At 40.6% G+C, this 5,673-nt stretch overlaps 1 long non-coding RNA gene across 1 annotated transcript; it reads right to left on the reverse strand.

Moving 5' to 3' along the window:
* Positions 1-695: 695 nt before the first annotated feature.
* LOC131275631 (uncharacterized) lies at positions 696-5,616 on the reverse strand. Its single transcript, XR_011647232.1, has 2 exons — positions 3,704-5,616; positions 696-2,444 (listed from the first exon to the last, which is right to left on the reverse strand). It is a non-coding gene; the product is annotated as an uncharacterized lncRNA (long non-coding RNA).
* Positions 5,617-5,673: the final 57 nt, after the last annotated feature.

The raw sequence follows: 5,673 nt of genomic DNA on the forward strand, positions 1-5,673 counted from the left end.
AATATATCCATCCAAAGCAATTGCTTAAAAAGAATGTATAATGAGGAACAGCTCCAAGGTATATTAAGTGACAAAAGCAAGGTACAAAACAATATGTAAACTGGGCTACCATTTATATACAGAAAATCACAGGGATGTATACTTACATATACTTGTATGTGCACAGAATATTTTCGTAAGATTACATATATATACAGTCTAGGGGACTGGGGGCCAAAAGTGGGAGAACTTTTTGTACCTTTCTGAAGCTCCTGAAAAACATTTTAAACAATGTGCTTGTAATACTTTTCTCCAAAACAAAAGGCAAAACTGAATAAAAAATATAACTTTTTAAATAAAATATTTCCCCCCCCCACCTTGTTTGCACACGCTGTCTGCTGTTTCTGTTCATTGCACTGGAAACCAAACCCAGGACCTCCCATGTGGGTAGGAGGTGCCCAAACGTTTAAGCCACATCTGTTCCCTGCTTGTTGTTATCTCTTGTTGTGTCTCCTCATTGTGTCATCTTGTTGTATCAGCTCACTGTCTTGCTCATCTTCTTTAGGAGGCACCAGGAACCAAACCCGGGACCTCCCATGTGGAAGGCAGGCGCCCAACTGCTTGAGTCACATCCACACTCCAAACATACTTTTTAACCCAGCATTACTATGCTTGGGACTCTTTCCCATAAAAATAAAAACACATATACACAAGGATCTATGTACAAGGACGTTTATTGCAGCCTTATTTTTGGTGACAAAAACTATAAACAATACATTTTTATCAGTAAGAGAATATTTTCTGACTTGAGAAATGTTTTTCTGACTTGAGAAATGTTCATGATGTAATAAGAAGAGCAAAATAAAGAACAGTATGACTCCATTTTTTAAAAGTATATCCAACAGAAAAGTCTATGTATGTATATATACTTATGAGAGCATACAGAAAAATTGTAAAGATGTTGATCAGATATTAACATTGGATTCCTCTGGAAGGTGGAAATATAAGAAAAGTGGAAGATTATTATTTTTTCCTTCAAATATATTTGTGTATTTTTGTAATTAAAATGTAATAAAATATTGCAGTTAATAGTACAAATATGAGAACATTGTCACATGAACTATAACAAATGTAAAATACTAATACATGGTGTTAATAATAGGGTAGTTTGTGGGAAAAATACACCAGATGTAAACTATGGACTATAGTTAGCAGTATACTTTGATGATTTTCTTTCATCATTTGTAACAAATGTTCCACAACAATGCAAGGTGTTGATGCTGGGGTGATGTATGGGAATCCTGTATGCATGATTGTTTCGTAGACTCACAACTTCTCTACTAAAAAAAAAAAAGGTAACAAAATAATAATTTACAAAGAGGGAACTGGAGGTGAGGAAGTAGAAATAGGTTACAGACAATTCTTCCAAGTTGTGCTATAAACCAAGCAGAACAGAGAAATAAGCAGAAGGAATACATGGCCAAGGGAACTTTCACTGTTGTTGACTGAATATGGGAAATGTCAAATGCACTTATAAACTAATGTGGACAATCTAGTCAAGAAGGGGAATGCAGGTGAATTTTAGCAGAGAAAAGTCTTTCGTAATATTACCATCCTGGTTTAGGTAGATGATTATGAATCTAAATTGATACCATCTGCCCTGTAAAAACAGTTATTTCCTCTCCTACTTTCAACAATTTTGGCAGTGTAGGAAATGGGATTATTGTACAATAAATAAAAGAGTTTATATGACTAGAGACAACTCAAAAGACAATTCTTCCTTTGTTCAATCTGCCCTTAATCCCCACTCCCTGCCAAGATAAATGAGAGGGAGCTGGTGGCTTTGTGATTTATAGGCAAACCACAGACCTGGGAGAAGGGCCTTTCACTTCTTCCTCAGAAATGTTTAACACATTAACTCAGTGGAAGATATCAAGAGTTTCCAAAGAGGAAATATTCCAGGAGGGTAAAAAGTGATAATAACAGCATATTCAACCTTCGTCTGCTTTCCCTAGACCCAGAAATGGTCTACTCCCAAGGGCTTGGAAAATCTCTTCTTGGCATTAATACTCTTCACGGCATTTCTAAAATTTTCCACACTGTATCCTTTTTCTCTTTCTGATAAATATTTGAGGTTTATAAATAACAAGGATAATCCTGACCTTTTAAAATGTGAAATGTTCCTTCCTCTCCTTGGCTTGAATGTTTTGGCAGAGAAGTGGGTTTCTGCCTTAAATGCTGGCAGAGAAAATATAGTAGCATTCCCAGTGAAATAACATGGATCTAGCAACGCTGTTTCTGGAGACCGTCCCTCATCTTAGTCACACTGGATGACTTGTGCCTAATTCCAGGGGAAGAGCATGAAACCGCAAGCTTCTGCTAGAGATAAATCACAAGTGCAGGTCAAGGAGGCTCCCAAGGCTCACCTTGGGCCAAAGAGAAACGGATCACAGTTACTGGATCACCTTGGGCCAAAGAGAAAGGGACCACAGTTACTGGATAACATCGCTCCTTGAAGCGGGAAAGCATACCTAAATCTACATTCCAATCACTCCTCACCCCCTTAGGCAACTTTTTATACTCAGCTCACAGAACCTGTTCAGTGGGTATTGGTTAAATGCAGTGATTCTTAATCTAGAGGCCATCAGAAACATCTGTAAAACTTTCAAAAGACACAGGTAGGGAACCCTTCCCCAGGATTTATTCAGTAGGTCTAAGGGTATCCAAGCACATCCAATTAAAACAAAAAAACAAAAAAGAAAACACAAAAAAAAACCCCACAGGTGATTCAGTTGAGAATCTCAGGATTAAGAAACACTCCCTTCTCCAAACACTTTTTAACTCAGTTTGCTTAAAACAACAAAAAACACAGTATGTCCCAATTCCAAAAAACAGAGTATCTACAAATGCAAGCAAAACAGTTCCTTCCATCTGCCCCATTATATCTAATCCCCTTCTCAATCTGAAGCAAACCCGGCATTACTATCCCCAAATCCACAAGACTGAGGAATGAACAAACCTAATGGAGAAATACAACCATGGGCCAAAGTAGACATTATTATTACTGTAACAGAAGAACTTGGAACACTGATAAAAAGATAGTGGTTAACAGAGGTTCTGTGGGAGAAGCGGAGGGAAGAATAGGTGGAACACAGGGGATTTTTAGGGCATTGGAATTATTCTGCATGATACTGCAATGAGGGAGATAGGCCATTATATATTTTGTCAGAGTCTATAAAATTGTACAGTTAAAAGTGTAAATCATAATGTAAACTACAGACTTTGGTTAGTAGCAGATATTTGTTCACCAAGTGTTAACAAATGTACCACAATGATGAAAGGTATTAATGGGTGAAAATGTGGGAGAGGAAGGAGGTGAGGTATATGGGAATCCCTATACCTGTGATCTAACTTTTATGCAATCTAAATTTCTCTGTAAAGTTATATGAAAAAAAACAAAACAATGTGGTCAGATTTTGGAGGCCAGGGTATGTTGGGTGGGTGAGGAGGGCTTTTTTCATTGGGGCTCTAAGCGATTTAAATCCTAAACTGGACTCAGGTCCTTCATTTCTGACTGGAAAAAATAATCTACACCTTTACAACTGAATTAGCCAAAAGGGTGCCGATGCAAACTCCCAGAAATCTGTTGGTTTTTATAAAGGGTATTTCTTTGGGGTAGGAGCTTACAGATACCAGGCCATAAAGCACAAGTGACCTCCCTCACCAAAGTCCATTTCCACATGTTGCAGCAAGATGTCTGCCGATGTCTGCCAGGGTTGAGGCTTCCTGAGTTCCTCTCTTTCCGGGGCTTGCATCTGTCCAGGCTCAGGGGCTCTGCTCTCTCCACAAAGCCAGTTGTAAACTATCAAGCAAACAGATAGTCTCTTTTCCCCGGGCCTCTGCCCTGTCTAATCAGACTTCTCTCTGCTCCTCTGTGCACTTACCCCAGGCTCTAGCATTCAAACTCTGAACTCTGTACTCTGCCAAGGCTTTTCTCTGTGAATCAGTAGGATGCAACATCCTACTGACATGGCCCAATCAAAGCCCTAATCATTTAACCAAGTAAGAGTGAAACCTCTGCATCCAATCTAATCTAATATGCCAGGAGGGGCAGACCAGTTTACAAACATAATCCAGTATCTATTTTTGGAATTCATAAATAATATCAAACCACCACAACAACTGTTCTCTGTATTGTCCCAGTCCAAGCCTCTGTGCTGCCTACCACTCATAAGCTACTTAACTAATCCAAATGGAAACTACATTATAAACTCAGACTTCCAAAACAACAGAGCAAGTAACACCTCCTAGCTCTTTATACAAAGCTCTATACGTCCTATTGGCATTTGGAACTCAAGACTCAAGAAGTAAATTTTAGTATGACTCAGCAATTCCACCTCTACCCAAAAGAAACACACAGAAACTTGTACACAGCAGCATTATTCTAACAGCCAAAAAGTGGAAACGATGACCCAAGTGTTCATCAACAGATGAATGGATACACAAAACACTGTATGCTCCTACAGTGGATTATTATTCAGCCAAGAAAAGGAATGAAGTACAGATACATGCTACAACTTTGAAAACATGCTAAGTAAAAGCCAGCCATAAAAGTCCACATATTGCATGATTCCATTTATCTGACCTATCCAGAATAGGCAAATCCACAGAGATAGGAAGGAGATTGTAGAGGGGAGGGGTTTCCTTTTGGGGTGATGAAAATGTTAATAGGGATAATGACCACACAGCTCAGAATATACTGAAAATCACTTAATTGTACATTTTAAAAGGGTGAATTTCAGGGCATATGAACTGTATCTTAAAACACATACAAAACGAAATGTAATCTTCCTCCAAACCTACTCCACCTGTGTTCATTACTTCAGTTAACTGGGACTAAATCGGATGTTCAAGCCAGAAACCTACAAACTGTAAGAAATAACTAGGTCATCATGATTCTACACCTTAATACTCTTGCATTCTCTTCACTCCTCTACAGTCCAACCCCTAATTCAGACCATCCTCATTTCTCACCTAGATTATAGCAGCCTAATGGGTCTCCTGGCCTCCAGTCTTGCCTCTCCCAAATCGAACAGTCTTTAAAAACAAAATCTTCAAAGGCTCCCAAGGACCCCAGGTTGAGGTCTAACACTTAAAAGGATTCATGAAGTCCCTCAAATCTCAGCCCGTGGCGAACCTCTCCAGCTTCATCTTTCCCCCAACCTCTGAACAATTTTGTACCAGCCAGGCTGATGTCACCTCCAGGCTTCGCCAAGAACCTTGAAGAGGGATACTTTCTTCACCTAGCTAACGCTCCCCGACCTCCACGTCTCAACTTCCGCGCTACACCCTGCCCCGGTCCCGGTCCCTTCAGCCTGCGTTTGGCGTCTCTCCAACCCCCCTCACTCCCTTTACTCGTCTTTTCCACAAGCAAGTGCGCCCCAAGGGGGCCGCTATTCGAGCTCACACGGCCTCTACGTGAGCCGGAGCGGAAGCAAACTTTAGTTTAAAACTGCAACGGTGCCCTAAACTCACCCTGGCCCTCCCTCAACACCTAACTTCTTCAGTGCGCTGCGGCCACGGACTCGGTCTGGCGCGACGCTCCCGCCCTGCCTCGCGCAGCCCGGAAACTCTCTCTGCGGCGGGTCGGAGCCGCAGAGGAAGATGGGAAACGAGCCTCCGGAACCACTTCGC

The sequence above is a fragment of the Dasypus novemcinctus genome, chromosome 23 (assembly GCF_030445035.2).
Source record: "Dasypus novemcinctus isolate mDasNov1 chromosome 23, mDasNov1.1.hap2, whole genome shotgun sequence".
Taxonomy (NCBI): Eukaryota; Metazoa; Chordata; class Mammalia; order Cingulata; family Dasypodidae; genus Dasypus; species Dasypus novemcinctus.